Source organism: Achroia grisella, unplaced genomic scaffold (assembly GCF_030625045.1).
Source record: "Achroia grisella isolate CSIRO2021 unplaced genomic scaffold, CSIRO_AGI_Agris_v1 utg474, whole genome shotgun sequence".
Taxonomy (NCBI): domain Eukaryota; kingdom Metazoa; phylum Arthropoda; class Insecta; order Lepidoptera; family Pyralidae; genus Achroia; species Achroia grisella.
In genome coordinates, this window is record NW_026712878.1 from 4,381,360 (window position 1) to 4,401,479 (window position 20,120).

General features: G+C 36.1%; 1 protein-coding gene across 1 annotated transcript in view; it reads left to right on the plus strand.

Moving 5' to 3' along the window:
- LOC131845550 (octopamine receptor beta-2R) overlaps window positions 1–20,120 on the plus strand; it is a 241,317-nt gene that overhangs the window by 87,547 nt on the left and 133,650 nt on the right. The window contains exon 3 of the mRNA XM_059194620.1: window positions 9,222–9,249. The gene's annotated coding sequence lies outside the window, so the exon portion shown is untranslated. The remainder of the gene's footprint in view (window positions 1–9,221; window positions 9,250–20,120) is intronic.

Sequence of the window (20,120 nt, forward strand, 5' to 3'; positions counted from 1 at the left end):
CAATCAAGCATTTCTTGAACCATGTGCCTTACTAACGAACGCTCTGCAATAGACATACGATAAGGGCGATAAACCACCGGCTTAGAATCCTCGAGTTCTATTACCATCTCTGTCTCACTTGTAAAACCAAGATCTTTTAAGCTATTTGAGAAACAATCTTTGTAGTCAGACAGTAACTGATTGAGCTTAGCTACTTCTGCATCAGTAAGTCCGTCGCCATAATTAATTGGATTGTCTATATCATGCCCACTAATTGCAATGCTACAGCTATCAAGGATCTCCGTAGAGTCTACATGATCTTTAAAATACGAACGAGTCAATAAGATGTCCTTTTTATTGTAATATTTACAGGTGAAGAGTTATACACTAGTAGTGTACTACAACCTTCAGATATCTCATATACTCAGGAAGAAGATAGTATTCTTTTCCTTTACCTCCTCGTAACGAACCATTCACAAGAATAGACCCGAATAATGGAGAATTAGAGCTAACTAAAACAGGTCTAATGCTATTACTAGGTATACTAATTTGTTTGATAGTAACTAAATGGACTTTTCCAGGAGTAATTTTCTTAAATATAATTCTGTTGGCGTTTTTGTTATCATTATATCAGGTTTTTCCGTAAACGAATGACCTAATAAAAGGGGTTGTCGAATAACATAATCGTCAACGATGTATATGTCTACAGTCTCTCTAACACCTTGTACCTCGATAGTACACACCGTTAGACCTTTTGGCTTAATAAGGTTATCACCAATTCCTCTAAGGATTGGTAAGTCTTCTGTAGTTACTATTTCAAGATTAAGTTGCGTGGCTATACTTGCTTTAACTAATGAATGACTACCTAAATCAACATGACATTTAACTTTCGTACCGTTCAGCCTAATATCTATAATATAGAGATCGTCAATTCTGAGTTCAGCGACATGTTTTTCATCATTGTCCTTAGTCTTAGTATAATTTTTATTTTGATCTTTTGTAAACTTATTTTTAAAACAATGCGTTGCCATGTGTCCATATTTTTCACAAAATTTACATTTAACTGGGGTTTTATCGCATTTAAAACTACGGTGACCAATTTCATTGCAATTAAAACATGTAATGTTACTATGTCCTTGCCCTTCTCTTGAGGTGGTAGGCCGAGAAACAACCGATCTACGGTCATTACGTGTTTTGGTAGATTCATTGTATTCTCTTTCTCTAATTTTATTTTCACAGTTCTAAAGTATTTGAGAACTTGTTCGGATTCATTGAACTGAGCCGCTTGCGCTCCTACCTTTACAGCTCTATCCTCTACACCATACAAAATACAGTCTACTGCCCGTTTACCAAAAATATTGCACCTGTTTAGTAAATTAACTTTCGCGTAATAATAGTGCTCCAATGATTCACCGTAACGAACTTTTTTAGCTAGCATCTCGGTCAAGAGCTCAGCATAATCCTCCCGACAAGGAAATGACTCTAGTAGCTTCTTTTTCCATTCTGACCACGTATATAATAACGATGGTAGTCCTTGATACCAGGTTCTTGCAACCCCTATTAACTTAGGAAGCGCGTAATGAACGGTTTCTTTATCATCCCACCCATAGATTACCGCACATTCTTCTACTTTGGTTATCCAAGTTAACACAGTTTGCTCTTTAGACATTGGATCAAATTCAGGAAGGACATTGATATTAAAAGAGAGTTTAGGTTTATCTGAGCGCTTGACCTGATTCAAGATACTCAAAAACTTATCTAGAACAGTAGGGTCGTATTGACTACGTGAACGTTTAGATACAGAAAAATGAGACGTCTCACCAGAACAACTAGAACTTGTAGACGATGAACGGCGGTAGCGCCTTCTTTTGTATCTTCTTGATGTTGTGGTTCGATCACGTCGTCTTTCTCGGCCCACTCCACCGCGATATCCCATAGGTGATGTCTCTTGTTGACTTACAGTAGGTACATTATAACCCCGACCCTGTATTGGTACTCCTGGGTCAGAAACGTAAACACAAGGACCCTGGCCCTCTTGCCTGGGCACTCCTGGGTCTAAAGAAATACTACGTAGACCCTGGCCCTCTCGCATGGGCACTCCTGGGTCTAAATAAAGGACACTCAGACCCTGGCCCTGTTGCCTGGGCTCTCCTGGGTCATGGGATAAGTCTTCTAGACCCTGACCCTGTGACCTGGGTTCTCCGGGATCATTATGATGGTTATCAACTGCCTCGGGTATTCCATCGGTCAATTCGTCTCGTTCCATAACTGAAACTTAAAAATTTACTGTTGAACACACAATTTTTTTTTTTTTTTTTTTTTTTTAATATCAGTTAAAAATACATCCTGCCAAACAATCGTCACATTATCAAAACACTCATGATGGCAAGCGAACGTACCAAGCAGTGATGACATACCATCGATGCCACCACTAGCACGTCCACCTACTTTCTAACATACAACATAAAAAATAATAAAAACAATGTATCGAAGAACACAGGTATAATTACAAAATCGATCTTTTTAAGGTAACCTTAGAGAAACGTATTTTAATAGTAAAGTATTTTATATATAGATTTGTATAATATATGATTTACAATAATTGACTTTTCTCTTTTTTTTTTTTTTTTTTCATAACTTCTACACAAACGTAACAACACATTTGCACTTCAGAGCACTGGCAAGGTTCGAATAAAATATGTAATTGCCAATAAGACACATTTTGTTACTACATAAATTTAAATAACTGCAACAGTTTTTTTTTTTTTTTTTTTTTTAAACTAATGTAGTTGTTTACGTTTAATATGTTATTGTTATAACTTTGTTTTTGGTTTAAATAAATTCTTTAATTCTTTCAATTCTTTAATTCTTTATTAGAATTGTATGGACAAGCAAAAAAAACAAAAAAAAAAACAAAAAAAAATATATGGCCAAGAACAATAGTTATGTGCCACAGAATGATAAACAACCATTAACAAGGGTGTATAAGTATAAAACGGGAAAACAAAATAAACAATTTGGTGTGTTACTTACGTTTGTAAGCGTGGCAAGAAGCCAATATGGTTCTTGTCTGATCCACTTCTGAAACTATTGGGAAGTTTTCAAATAATAGTTCAATGCAAATGTACTTGTTTTATTTATTTCTCCAATTACAGGAATTGCACGACTCACTAATATTATTTTAGCCCAAAATAAAATATAATATCTCTGTTATCTTTTATGCGCCGCCTTCGAACAAGAATGGCCGTTCCCCTTTTCTTTGCAATGTTGGTGGTGTCTTTTCAGTGACGCCACCAACATCATAATAATGTTCTTACTCTATGGTTTTAAATTTAGAATGTAAGCAATTAATTACGTTCTCTATACATTGAAGCTAACACATGAAACAATAGAAGTCAAATCTGTTTGTGAAATGAGTGTTGTATAGGATATAGGATAGTAACATAACACAGGTTCTGCATAGCTTTGAACTAGATGGCGCTGTGTGAATTGTTCTTAGGTTATTATATCTACAAGCAATTCATTAAGATCAATAAACGTTTAGTTGTGTAATGTTATCAAAGAGACAATCGTCATCATTAGCCCACTGCAGTCCACTGCTGGATATAGGCCTCTCCCAAGACAATCCACTGGGCATGATCTTCAGCCCTTCTCATCAAATTACTACCCTTACTGGCTAGTAAGGTACCTACCTACCTGGTACATAAGGCTTTATGTACCAGGTACTACCATAAGTATATACTTATGGTAGTACCTGGTCGCTCCACCTAGCTGTGGGGCGTTCTACACTACATTTGCCAACTCACAATCTCCCTTCTAAAACACGTCTACTCCAACGAGCTCGGTTCTGCGACAGATATGACCAGTCCACTGCCACTTCAATTTGAAATACGAAGAGTTATGTCGGTGGCAGTTTTGCGATGAATTATATTATCAGCTTTGATCCCTCAGAGAAACTCCAAGCATAGCTCTTTCCATACCTCTTTGAACTCGTTTCGGCACCGTATGTCATAACTACCCGTTATGACATACGGTGCCGACGCACTGGTAAAACAGACAGACAGACTCTCGTATTTGTAATATTAGTTTACTTTCTTATTTAATGATACCTGACATTACTAACAGATCTCCGCTGTTATCTGCATCTGCTGAGCATAAAACCTAATACAATATCCAACGGTATAAATGTGCGCTGACAAATTAAACTTCAAATTTCTGCCATTTCAGCGCCATCTTGTTTTAAGGCAGTTTAATTGTTTAATTTCGTTAAATATCCTGTTTTGTGAGCTTGTTTGAGATTACACTTCATTGTTGAAATGCGCTGGGGATATTGTTCAATGCGTTGAGATATGATGTTTATGTATGTACTTAACTACTGTAAAATGAAACACTGTATTTTATTTGTACGTTAAAATACTATTTAAAATAATCAATAGATAGTATAAAATAAAGTTACTATCGCTGTCTGTCCGTCCCTATGTATACTTAAATCTTTAAAACTATGCAACGGATTTTGAAGCTGTGTTCTTTAATAGATAGAGTGATTCAATTTTTTTTCGGACTATGCTGTTGGCCGCAGCTGGCCTTTACAGCTTCACCGGACGATATAGGGCGAGATGGCACTCCAAACCTGCGGAAAGACTTATGGAGCGGCTGAAGGCCAACTCCCACCTGACTTATACGACTTTAGTCTGAGGGCACCACTAGGGGTTCGAACCTCGGCTAAGCCCGTCGTAACATCGATCCCCGTTGGATTGGACGGGGGATCGATCGGAGGGCGGAAGGTTCATATATATAATACATGTACACCCGTGCGAAGCCGGGGTGAGTAACTAGTAATATATATATAATTTTAACAAATAGTTGTAATATTCTCTAGTCACAGTGATTGAATTTAAGTTTATTTGATTTAAAAAAATATAAATTGCTATTGTAAATTTCTTTAAAATATAAAAAGAGATTCTAACTAAATTGCTTATATTTACATCTAAAAGCAATCTGTATTAAACTAAATTTGTTATATTATATACTAAAGTCTGTAATAAATTACTGAAGATAATCAGTGAAACGCCTTTCACAATATCTCAAAGAAAACTACGTAATTGCTTAATTGGAAATTGTTTCTTCACAATTAACAAGTTTGAGAATTTAAATGGTGAAATTAAATAAATTTGTACTTTTAAGAACAAAACTTACAAACAACGCGATCAACGAGATTGTTTTTTTATGGGTGATAATGGAATGGTGCACCTACCTGTGTTAACGGTTTACGATGGCGGGGCACCAGTGGAGGATGATAAGATGAACATGAGGTCAGGTCAGTTAGCCCATCGTGACAAATTCACCGTTTTTTTTATGGATGATAATGGAATGGTGCACCTACCTGTGTTAACGGTTTACGCTGGCGAGGCAGCAGTGGAGGATGATAAGATGAACATGAGGTCAGGTCAGTTAGCCTATCGTGACAAATTCACCGTTTTTTTTATGGATGATAATGGAATGGTGCACCTACCTGTGTTAACGGTTTACGCTGGCGGGGCACCAGTGGAGGATGATAAGATGAACATGAGGTCAGGTCAGTTAGCCCATCGTGACAAATTCACCGTTTTTTTTATGAATGATAATGGAATGGTGCACCTACCTGTGTTAACGGTTTACGCTGGCGGGGCACCAGTGGAGGATGATAAGATGAACATGAGATCAGGTCAGTTAGCCCATCGTGACAAATTCACCGTTTTTTTTTTATGGATGATAATGGAATGGTGCACCTACCTGTGTTAATGGTTTACGCTGGCGGGGCACCAGTGGAGGATGATAAGATGAACATGAGGTCAGGTCAGTTAGCCCATCGTGACAAATTCACGGTTTTATTTTTAAGGATGATAATGGAATGGTGCACCTACCTGTGTTAATGGTTTACGCTGGCGGGGCACCAGTGGAGGATGATAAGATGAACATGAGGTCAGGTCAGTTAGCCCATCGTGACAAATTCACCGTTTTTTTTTATGGATGATAATGGAATGGTGCACCTACCTGTGTTAACGGTTTACGCTGGCGAGGCAGCAGTGGAGGATGATAAGATGAACATGAGGTCAGGTCAGTTAGCCCATCGTGACAAATTCACCGTTTTTTTTATGGATGATAATGGAATGGTGCACCTACCTGTGTTAACGGTTTACGCTGGCGAGGCAGCAGTGGAGGATGATAAGATGAACATGAGGTCAGGTCAGTTAGCCCATCGTGACAAATTCACCGTTTTTTTTATGGATGATAATGGAATGGTGCACCTACCTGTGTTAACGGTTTACGCTGGCGGGGCACCAGTGGAGGATGATAAGATGAACATGAGGTCAGGTCAGTTAGCCCATCGTGACAAATTCACCGTTTTTTTTTTATGGCTGATAATGGAATGGTGCACCTACCTGTGTTAATGGTTTACGCTGGCGGGGCACCAGTGGAGGATGATAAGATGAACATGAGGTCAGGTCAGTTAGCCCATCGTGACAAATTCACGGTTTTATTTTTAAGGATGATAATGGAATGGTGCACCTACCTGTGTTAACGGTTTACGCTGGCGAGGCAGCAGTGGAGGATGATAAGATGAACATGAGGTCAGGTCAGTTAGCCCATCGTGACAAATTCACCGTTTTTTTTATGGATGATAATGGAATGGTGCACCTACCTGTGTTAACGGTTTACGCTGGCGGGGCACCAGTGGAGGATGATAAGATGAACATGAGGTCAGGTCAGTTAGCCCATCGTGACAAATTCACCGTTTTTTTTATGAATGATAATGGAATGGTGCACCTACCTGTGTTAACGGTTTACGCTGGCGGGGCACCAGTGGAGGATGATAAGATGAACATGAGGTCAGGTCAGTTAGCCCATCGTGACAAATTCACCGTTTTTTTTTATGGATGATAATGGAATGGTGCACCTACCTGTGTTAATGGTTTACGCTGGCGGGGCACCAGTGGAGGATGATAAGATGAACATGAGGTCAGGTCAGTTAGCCCATCGTGACAAATTCACGGTTTTATTTTTAAGGATGATAATGGAAAGGTGCACCTACCTGTGTTAATGGTTTACGCTGGCGGGGCACCAGTGGAGGATGATAAGATGAACATGAGGTCAGGTCAGTTAGCCCATCGTGACAAATTCACCGTTTTTTTTTATGGATGATAATGGAATGGTGCACCTACCTGTGTTAATGGTTTACGCTGGCGGGGCACCAGTGGAGGATGATAAGATGAACATGAGGTCAGGTCAGTTAGCCCATCGTGACAAATTCACCGTTTTTTTTTATGGATGATAATGGAATGGTGCACCTACCTGTGTTAACGGTTTACGCTGGCGAGGCAGCAGTGGAGGATGATAAGATGAACATGAGGTCAGGTCAGTTAGCCCATCGTGACAAATTTATCTCGATGGTTTCCAGGGGGAACCGCGTGGAGGTCAACCTGACATAGTACTTTGCTAGCAATAATACCATCAATCTATATTGTATCAATCCCTTACCTGTTTACCACGTGACTGTTATCCCAAGTCAGAGGAACTTGCAGATGTTGATTATCAATATTTTAAACGTCAATCGTAACCGTCATCAGGTTGGCCGTATGCTAGTTCGCCATCATCGTAGCATAATAAATATATAATACGATATTTTTTTATACCAGATTTTTTTACCTTTTGATAGCGAAACGGATGAGTTTTTTTTAATAAAAGGTCTATCTGATAGACAAATACACTGAAGGATGAACGCAATATTTTGTTAGTATACAAACGTGTCGATATATAAAGTAGATATAATTATTTATGCAATGTAGGTATTTATTTAATCAACACTTGTAACTCATTTCAGGGGACTCTCTAACCATTATTTAGGACTAGCGGTTTAGTATACACCTTTGCTTCCAATGGTCTTAGATTCGACTCTTCGTTTAGTACAAACAATTATATTCATAATCATGATTGTTTGTATCGGTCTGAGTGTTTTGTATATACATTACGTATATATTTACAAATAAATGTATGTAGATATTTATATCAGTTGTCTAGTATCCATAACACAAGCTCTGCTTATTATGGGACAAAATGGCGTTGTAAAGGAAGGAGATCGAAGACCAGTCTGTAACGCAATATGAACAGGCACCGTAATAGTAATTAAAAAAAAAGTCGTATAAGTATAAGACAATTTCCGACAGGCGTTGTCCAAGATTATTATTATTTCAGTAAAAGTATGATGTAATGAGATATAATTGCTACCACATTCACAAGGCAACAAAAATGTCTTTCCAAAGAAGAAAAGATATCGGTAAATTTACATTTCAGCCTAATTAATTCTAAATCACTCTCTTTGAATGCACAATATAATATTGGTACGAAGTAAACGGGAATTGTACGTCATCTTTCATTTTTTTTCTTTTCATCCGTCGAGTTAACGATTCGTAATAATTTAACGAACGCAACAATGGCGGCGTTCCTTATTGAATACCGCGGTGGATAGGTATGTAGAATCTAAAGGAAACGTAACAAAATGTATAACAGAGAGGAAGACTTGTAGAGTATCATCTGCGTACATCTATCTTCCTTAATTCAGACGCTAGCAACCTATACTGCAAGTTGTTTTCAAGATTTGGGATTTGAGATTCAAATTTCCAGTTTTGAATTTAGAGATCCGAGATAACAGATCCAAGATTCGAGATTCGAGATCTGAGATCCGAGATCCGAGATTTGAAATTTGAGATTCGAGATTTGAGATACTAGATTCTATTTGTAAAACATGCATTATGAGATAAACATATGTTGGGTACCTACGTCATGCGTTTTAGATATATTTAGCCTAGATGGTATAGAAAGTACTTATTTGTTATAAAATTTATTGAATATAAATGTCAAAGTATTATTTTAATGTACTTGCAAGTAAAAAGAAAGTTTTTAAGTTTTTTTCTATTATCATTTATTTTTCTATTATATTCATATTTTCAGATTTGTACAATGATCTTAGAAAAGGTTTAACCCATTTAAATACAGTTTTTATTGCTGTATTATCCCATAACTTTAACAGTTTATTCCAATCGAACAAAAAAGTTATTACCTATTGTGTTATGAAGAGCATGTGTAGGTAATCACAGCGATATCTAATCTAGAGGATGATAAAAAACATAGTAAAATATCATGATGTAATCATAATTAAATACATGCTACTAATTATAACTAAGTATAAATTTCATTTGTTGCAGGATGTAAATTGGAGTTCTTGTATCTAAGGTAAGTAAAAGTTAATGAATCCATAGATAAATGTTTGGACTACTCTTGTATCTATGACGGCCTCGATGATCTAGCAGTTAACACAAACTCCATAGAAAAGAATAGAATAATAGAAAAACATTTATTCAAATAAACTTACATTGAAGCACTTTTGTATAGTCATCAGATTTTTTTTAATCTACCGCTTATTCGGAAAGCTGTCTCATCACAAGAATAACGAGCAAGAAACTTGTGTGTTGCTCTTTTAAATAATTTTATGTTTACTTTACAATTTAAGTTTAAGTGTGTGGATACAAATTACCAATTAGCACTAATTCAACTAAATAATCAAATAGAAAAAATATTGAATACACAACAACTGGTTAAACAATTAATAAGAGGAAATCAGTCATGAACATAGTGTATTTCATTATTAAAATAAAAATCGTTTCAAAGTTTAGTACAGGCCGCCCAAAGTTTTTTAATATAGTATAATAAGAGCAGATAACAGAAACACGGAGAACTTGCTTAATCTATTTTGAGTCTTATGCTGCAATGATAATGATGTTTATCGATGTCGCATAGTTTTTTTGGACAGTCTCGGTGATCTAGCGGTTTAGCACACCGCTTTAATTCCAATGATCGCGGGTTCGATTCCCTGCACGGTGTAAACATTTGTAATCTTGAGTATGATTGTTTATATCCGTCTGGGTGTTTTCTATGTATGTTATGTACGTATTGACAAAAATAAAATATCTAAGCATTTGTATCAGTTGTCTAGTACCCATAACATAAGCTCTGCTTATCGTGAGACTAGATGGCGCTGTGTTAATTTTCGAGGGTAATTTGTTTACTAATTTAATGTGTTATTTATTCAAGTCATTAATTATGTTTAACGTATTTATACAATAAAATCCCGTGCTGGAACAAGTAAGTAATAGTAGGACCTAATCGATTTTAATATTTAATTCATTTCGGAAAACACTTAGTCCTATGTTATTTTTTATTGTCAGAACATTAAGTATTTATCTATATATTTATATATGTATTTGATAAATGAAATTTATATACATTTTGACTTATATATTTTTTGACATTTTCGCACCGCCAACAATCTTTCTCTGAACCACTCATGGTTGCCTGGTAGATAACGTGTGGCGTTATCTATCAGGCAACTAGGTGTTAAGTCCGCCATATGTTGAAATTGTTTTCGTGCATTGAAGTTAAATAAATAAATACGTAAAGAATATGATAACATTTAAGTTATATATATTGTTAGGAATACCCTCTAAATTTAATTAAATAAAAGAAACTGATAACAAATCGTATAATTAATTTTAACAAAATCAGTAAAAGAATTTATAAAGCAAACACGGTATGATACGGAGATTCGTTCGAGAGCACGTCTGTCGACCAAAAAAGGCCGCACACCGGGTTTCGCAGCCTTTTATAGACGCGCCGCACGACGGTGGCGCCACCACAGGAAGTTACACCTAACACGGCCTCTCCTGACGGAGCATCGTCCCCGATGCTTTCTGGTCACGGCGCGTCGTCTGGTCCGACTGCTAATCTTATGCGCTCTGTCCAGGCTGAAAGTATTCTCAGGGCTATTGCTCGGAGACGAGTCAACAGTGACTCTTCACAACCTGTGAACCATAAGTTAGTGGTAAGCATTTTATTTTTGGAAGTAGGATCACGTTGCCTCACAAGGACTAATTTAAATCTGATCTAAGCTTGTATACATAGAAGCCACACAAAGCTTTATACGAGAGGTAACCTATAACACACTTTACGCTACACAGAGCCTTACACGAGATGTATCTTATAACACACTCGATGCTGCACAAAGCCTTACACGAGGTGTATCTTATAACACACTCGATGCTGCACAAAGCCTTACACGAGGTGTATCTTATAACACACTCGATGCTGCACAAAGCCTTACACGAGATGTATCTTATAACACACTCGATGCTGCACAAAGCCTTACACGAGGTGTATCTTATAACACACTCGATGCTGCACAAAGCCTTACACGAGGTGTATCTTATAACACACTCGATGCTGCACAAAGCCTTATACGAGGTGTATCCTTTAGCACCCTCGATGCTGCACAAAGCCTTATGCGTGGTGCTACCTAATACACACTCGACGCTGCACAAAGCCTTACACGAGGTGTATCCTATAACACGCTCGATGCTGCACAAAGCCTTACACGAGGTGTTACCTAAATACCTTACGATAAAATTTATCTCAAAAATACAAATTATATTAGAAAAACTCAAATTCCTTTTTGACTCTACTCTATTTTGACTCTGTATAGATTAGAACAATAGAGAAAGCATTTGAGTGTACGAGAATATATTTGTATTCGTTACATTTTATGTACTGCATCATAAGGTATTGAAAGTATAGTGGACCTGGACATTGGGTGGAGAGGAACGTGATATAAAGTATAAGGTAACATGTTTACACATTAAACAAACAATTCCGTGCTCTATAGTATTTCTTTACAAGATGGACCCTACTTTGAAACCGTCAACTAATTTGAACTCGACAACGTTTCCACGTCAATATGGTCAACACGTAGTCTTTAGAAATATAACAATAATCGCGACTTTTTCCTATAGAGATATGTTAATAATTATTTTCTTTAAGATTTATTTTCTTTATATATCGCAAACTATTCAACTGCCCTTGTACAAGTAGTTTCATCATCAGCAGCATATGCTACTACGATTCGTGAGGTTATTAAAAGGATTTCGATGCGTGTGATATGAACTAACCTTTACGATATTCAAACGTCAAATCACGATCCTGTAGGCACATTCACCAGCGCACTACCCTAGGCAAGAGATCCTCTTATAATTTTCAGGGCGTTGCAGTTAGTTACTACCCTAAAATGTTTTCCGATGAGATGACGATGTTGCAATGCCTTGACAACAGCAAGTATCTCGAGCTCAGGAGTAGTACCTTGGATCTGCACATATTGTAAAGCTACTGCGTGTATACGTCCGTCTTTTCCTATTTGAATTAGTACCGTAACCTAGTGCACTTGCATCCGTATGGACTTCAGTCCGTAAATGGTCAAAGATAAGCAACGCGGATTGACTAGCCAATATAGAGATGATCTCATCTCTCTAGTTTCTATTCTTTTCCCCGTTAAAATTTCAAGAGGCGATTTGGGTGTATCACGGGATATACCGAATAAGATATACTGACCAGTATCACTAAATAATATCAACTAAATATTGCACAAACCATGTCAGCTCTCCTTAAATGATATTGTTTGCATTTGATCAGTTCATTTTTATTATACATCGTCTCAACCGACAACATCGTATTCCGCAACAAGCAGCTTCGACAGTTTTTGGTATCCAAAACTACTACGGCGTTTATTTTCTCTGTCCGTCATACACATGAACGAGGACTGCTTGTAGAGACTTTCCTACTCTAACACCGCTTTAATCTTATTTACTTAATCAACCAATTGATTGCGTATTTAATATTTAGATTTTAATGATTTAGTACTAATTCGCAGTTTGTATTCACACATTTGAACTTAAAATGTACAGTTACCACAAGTGTTCAAAAAAGCAACAGACTTAGTCTTCCTCGCTCGTTCCTTATACGATAAGATAGTTCACGCGGAAGATTCAAAAATAAGTATTACTTGATGAATGAATGAAATGCTCAAATTGAAATTTGTTTGAACGAAGAATCCATCATTTCTTTTTGGATACGTTCGGCCTGACCTGACTCTTACAAATAGTTCCAGTCTCCTAGTATACACAACCTCAGGAGCGAGGTAATTACACTTAGCGGAAATGAATTGTAAACCTGGATTTTCACACGCATGCTTAATTTATAACTGTAAAATAATTTATATGGTCGATTCGGTAATTAACCGTCGTACCTACATAACGCTACTTCGTTAACAAGTAGTCGAATGTGTATCTCTATACGGTATTGACCATAGCTGTGACTGAGCCACTAAAAAGTATTCAGAATGTTTATTCATTAAGACTACAAATTTTCTTTTTCATCACCACGGAACGGTGTATTTATCAATTGAAGTCGCGCTATCGATTCACTACGCGCTATATTATTTTCAAAAGAGCGGTTTCTAAAAATACGCTAAAAATCGTTATTTCGTATACGCAATGTCTTTTCAATATTAAAAATATCATTACCAATGAGTACCGACGTCTTTAAGATAATCACAAGGTACTAAGAAGTTACTTCTTGTGAGATGTTATGAATTTTGCAGATTAAGTAAGAAAGTAATCAAACCGCATATCCGTTTCGTCTAAACAGCATAATATGTGCACCTTACAACACGAAAACCATCATTTGATTTAAAAGAAGTTGTTGAACTACTATCGTACTAAACATTTGTGGGTATAATCAGACCGCATATCCGTTTCGTCTAAACAGCATAATATGTGCATCTTACAACACAAAAACGATCATTTGATTTAAAAGTTGTTGAACTACTATCGTATTAAACATTTGTGGGTATAATCAGACCGCATATCCGTTTCGTCTAAACAGCATAATATGTGCATCTTACAACACGAAAACGATCATTTTGATTTAAAAGTTGTTGAACCACTATCGTACTAAACATCTGTGGGTACCCGCATATTACGGCGCGATAATTTCGTCGCGATGTGCATTATCACTAGTCCAAGTCACGGCGAAAACTTGCGTTAGCCTAATTCAGATTATTTCTTTGTAAAGTAAGCGTATTCAGTATGACCTATCTTCTCACAAAACGCATATACGATTTTGTCCGTAGGTTATTTTTCAAAAGAACTAAATTTACTTCTATACTACTCGACTATATTGCAACTATAGCACCGTATTTAAGAATCTACTTCTATACTACGTAGTTTGCTATCATATATGACCAAGTATGATCATCACTAGCTCACTCACGTTACTACGCACTTGCTTCACCTTTTAATGACAAAATTGACACCGTCTGTCGGTTCACTGAATGACCACGATCTACTTCATCGCAACTATTCGTCAATGTTGCGCATACTTATGAAATATAAAAATAGAAAGATCTCACCAGATTCATGACATTAAGCGTCGATAAGACGTTTCGTAATGTCTGTTGAGGTAGCAACCGATCGCGCCACCGCACCATATATCGTTGGCGCCGCGTTGTCTGGCTGGCGCGCCGATGCGCGGGCGGCGACAGCGTTTAATATAGGCACGTCGTCAGCATCTACGTCGGCAGCTATATATGTTTCGCTGAGCTACCCGCACGTTGTTCCAGCGACACCAATTGTTGAGACTTGCGTCCATTAACGCTCCTAGTTCACCTATATTTGATAGGTGGAGAACGGAGACGCGTGCTCTCGTAACGATGGGCGTTTTCTACTCGACATGTAATCTATCCTTAGTCAAAAATGTTATTCGCGACCAAAAATGGCCTCGAATCCCACTTCTGATGTTAGGAATACCCTCTAAATTTAATTAAATAAAAGAAACTGATAACAAATCGTATAATTAATTTTAACAAAATCAGTAAAAAGAATTTATAAAGCAAACACGGTATGATAATTCGTTCGAGAGCACGTCTAACACCGGGTTTATATAAAGAATATGACGGTGGCGCCACCACAGGAAGTTACACCTAACAATATATATATAGACAATATGTAAAAAAATATGATAACTCTTAAGAACTATTTGCAGTAAAACCAATTGTCAAGTTCATAGCGTCTAAATCAGTCGTCATTTCAACGAGTGAAGCCGTCGATAGGAGTTTAGTGTTATTGGTTTGTGATATTATTTTTGATCTAAGCATATCAGCTTTAACTATTGCCAATTCTCTTGAGGCTCCACCGAAATAGGCTTCGTCCATATCCATTCCCATTCTTCCATACACTTCACAGTTGTTGCCTTCGCCGTTGTAGAATACCTTATCTAGAATAGAAATGTAAGATTATTATTAAGATCCGTGAGTCTTTTACTAGTGGAGATAGGGTACAAAATCGTGTGCGTGGATACCTTTGTCTCACCTAAGTCTTCTACCTGGACTACTTTAAAAAAAAAAACTGCGACCAACCGCAGCTGTCCTTTACAGCTTCACCGGACGTTAGGGGACGAGTGCAGATGTCACTCCACCCGCGGAAGGACTTATGGAGCGGCTGAAGGCCAATTCCTGCCTGACGGATACGACTTTAGTCTGAGGGCACCACTAGGGGTTCGAACCTCGGCTCAGGCCATCGTAATATCGATCCCCGTATGAATTGGACGGGGGATCGATCGGAGGGGACCTGGACTAGTTTACCTTTACCAGTGGATACAGGGTACAAAGGCTGGATCAGGACGTTTCTTTACAAGCTGTGTTTCTGTTTGAATGACATGACAGAGAAAATACAGGGTATAGTATCATATAAGTATATTTATACTATTTTGTTCTCAGGTATGGCAAAGTATGAGTGCTTTACAGCTTTGTAAAATTGTATGTTAGATAAATCTATATACAATATTATACATACACTTTATTTAATGTGGAGCGTTGTTCATGTACTGGATATTCATATAATGTTAGACATTGACACCTATATAAATATACATTGTAAAAAACTGGCATTTGAAATAAATAAATAAAATATTCAATTGAATTCCTTGGCAGTTCTTCTCAATTGGATCTATATACTGAACTGGATGATAGGGAAAAAATTATGAAATGAAATTTATCATGATTGCCATATGATAACGTGATGTTACGGCCTCGGTCTAGCGATTTAGCACACCGCCTTAATTCCAATGGTCGCGGGTTTGATTTCTCGCACGGTATGAACTATTAATGATTATTATTGTTTGTATTGTCTAGGTGTTTTATATGTTTTGTATGTTTTCTAAGTAACTACGAAATAATATATCTATGTATTTGTTTCAGTTGTCTAGTACTACCACTAGCTTACGAACAGTTAACGTTTAATATTTTTTAATTAATATTATTAATATTATTGTTAAATAAGAAAATACATTAGTTTATGAAGTTTAGTGTTACATATGAATGTGGATGGTTATACGGGTAGAGGAAGACCGAAAAAGAGATGGATGGACTGTGTGAAAGATGATATGGTAAGAAAGGGAGTAAATAACGAGATGATGAAGGAGTATCTTATATATAAAACGATGAATAGTATCTTATACATAAAATGATGAATAGCATCTTATATCTAAAATGATGAATAGTATCTTATATATAAAATTATGAATAGTATCCTATATATAAAATGATGAATAGTATCTTATATATAAAACGATGAATAGTATCTTATATATAACATTCTCGTGTCACAATATTAGTTACCACTCCCAAACAGATTGATCGATTTTTATGAAATTTTATATGCATATTCAGTAGGTCTGAGAATCGGTTACTATCTATATTTCATACCCCTAAGTAGTAAGGGATATCTACCCCTAAATATTTTATTATTATTTTATTATTATTTAGGATTGAAAAATACATACAATCCTAAATTTTCACCCTTCTAGCATCAGCCCCTATTTTTATTAGCGTTTTTAATGTATATAGTAAACAATGTTTGCCGGAACAGCTAATAATTATATAAGAAATAGAACTTACTGTCATCGCGCTGTACACCATAAAAATTACCAGCGTTGTAATAAAGCCTATGGAGACAGTTCTCCAACTCTACTTCACAATGATTGTAGAAATCGTGGTAGTGGTGAGTGAGTATACGATACGCACATACGGGATGTAAGTGTGGACTGAAATAAAATTAATAACTAATAAAAATAATCATTATATGTATGTAAACAATGATTATTTTCATAATTTTCATATGTTTCGGATGTAAAGTGAGGGGACGCCCTAAGAAAAGATGGATGGATTGTGTGAAAGATGATATGAATAAAAGAAAAGTATGTTTAGATATGACGACTGATAGAGAGCAGTGGAAGAGAATGACATACTGCGCCGACCCCAAATAATGGGATAAAGGCAAGGCAATGATGAAACAATGATTATTTTCAGTTATCTATAACTTGCCAACAAACTGTTCTACAGTTTGGCGAGTCAATGTATAAAAACAACTGTACAATTATATTTATTAAATAAATTAACAAAAAAAACCTCGTTGATTAAATAGAAAAAAGACATTTTTCAAAATTAGAAGCTACAATTGCCTCCTTTTATATAAGTCAATTAAATTAACCACGCCGTCTTAATCATTAACTAAATACTTTTAAAATGATATAATAATACTTCTGTGTAAATTTAAAACTTTAAGGTAATTAATAATTTAAATAAATTAAAAAAAAAAACTTAATTTGCTTTTCTTGCAAAAAATTTACATTTTGAATACTCCCAATTGTACTATTTAACCGACGACATGTTGAGTTAGGGTTAATTATATATAATATACATTTTATCTGTAATATATAATATAATCTCTTTTATATTATAATATCTTTTTTATAGTATTATAATACTGAACTAAATAACTATACTGTACTAATTAAAAAGCACTTAATATTTTTTCTTTTTTTCTTTATTCAAATAACTATGTAGGTAATATTGGGCTTTTAAAAATAAATATAAAAAATTTAAAAATATAATACGCCGGCTGCCGTTAATAATATAATAGCCTATGGTCTAGCGGTTTAGCACACCGCCATTCCGATGGTCGGGGTTTTGATTCCTCGCACGGTGCAAACATTTGTATTTATAAGTATGATCAGTCTGGGTGTTTTCTATATATATTATGTATGTATTTATGATTAATCTAACTGTGTAGTTAATATTAGTGGTTTATTGCCCATAACACAAGCTCTGCTTAGCTTGGGACTAGATGGCGCTGTGTGAATTATCCGAAAATATTATTGTTATTTTACTTACTGGTGTCGAATGCACTCCATGGCGATTGTGTGACAATCGTAGTTGACAAATTTTAAATTGGGGGGTAGATCTAAGTAATCGACACCCTCGAAACGAAACCTTGGTATAGGGGTTGTGGATGTACTCCTTTGGCCGGAAATAATGAGCACTGAAATAAAACGGTACAAAAAATCTATATATTATATATATATATAACTCAAATGTGACTGACATAGTGATCTATCAACGCACAGCCCAAACCACTGGAAGCATCGGACTGAAATTTGGCATGCAGGTAGATGTTATGACGTAGTCATCCGCTAAGAAAGGATTTTGATTAATTCTACCCCCAAGGGGATAAAATAGGGGACGAAACTTTGTCAATTTTAAACCGACCGGGCTGAGACTTTGCATGCATAAATATACTATGACGTAGGTATCCCCTAAGAAAGCATTTTGATAAGTTCCACCCCTAAGGCGATAAATTAACGCGAAGCCGTGGGCAAAAGCTAGTAATACATATATCTCTAAAATAATAATATATCAGGACAATTCACACAGCGCCATCTAGTCTCACGCTAAGCAGAGCTTGTGTAATAGGTACTAGACAGCTGATATAAATACGTTAATTAAATTGTTTTTTGTAAATACATACTATGCATAGAAATCTCCCAGACCGATAGAAACAATCATACTCATGAATAAAAATCTCTATTATATAACGGCCCGGTGGTCTGGTGGTTCAGCATGCCGCTTGACTTCGGGTGGTCGTGGGTTCGATTCCTTGAAAGGTGCAAACATTAGTTTTCATGAGTATGGTCTGGGTGTTTTCTATATATATTATGTATTGATGTATATACATAAATAAAAATCTAAGTATTTATGCTAGATATCTAGTACCCACAAAACAAGCTCTACTTGGAACTAGATGGCGCTGTGTGAATTGGCCCGAAGTTATTATATCTTCAGTAAATAAGAGTTTCTGTTACTTTCAAAGAATTTTATCCTATTAAAACCATTCCTGGTAATTAAACCATATTACACTGTTGAATATATGCAAGGTACTAATGAGTAATATGAGAAATATATAGTTTTTTTATGTCCACCTTATTTGAACTCACAACCTTTTGTTTGTAATTAAGAATAATAATAATAATAATATAGCCTTTTTCCCAAAGTTTACATTTTGTGGTTTATAAAATGTTCCGCAACTCGGCGTGCCTTGTCGCATAGACCTGCTCTCTCTCCTCATCTTTCCCTCAATCATTGAGCTATATCTTCCGCAAGCCTATTCCAGAACGCTCCAAGAGTTAGGTTGATGTCGTCCAACGCAAACGTAATTAGTAATAACAACCCACAAAGTTACAGCACGTAAATAAATTAGACAATGAGATCATTTAAGTTTAGGAAAATCCCCTGTGATATACCAGCATGGTCTTGGTTTAACGCTTTCACGCTCGTGAGAGACATAATTGAAATTCAGAAATTTCAGTCATTTCACGGCCGTAATTTTTCAGCCTACATACATATGGTACACATACATAAGCTTTGTTTTCAGAAATGACAACACATGAAAGATCACAGTGTATTCCTGTTTCTATCATGATTTCATCAGATGAGCGGCCATTCTTATTCAAATTGTTAAATAGAAATAAATATCAGTGGAATTGCAGGATATGATGCATGCCATTTTAGTACTCTGAAATGGCAACGCAGGAATATTATCTGCATGATAAAATTCCATTAAAATCGGTCCCGTAATTTCAGAGATTAGCAAGACCAAAAAGACAGACAGACCAGATATCATTAAAAAAAAATATCGATATGGAATCTGCGAGTGGAAATCCCGTTAAAATCAGTCCAACCATTTCAGTGATTAGCAAAAACAAATCAACCCATAGAGAGACATCATTTAAAAAAAAATCTATATCATGTAGAATTAGGTACTATTTTGAGGATGTCCATTTCATCACTTAATGGATTTGTATTATTTTGTTTGATTCCGCTACCATTA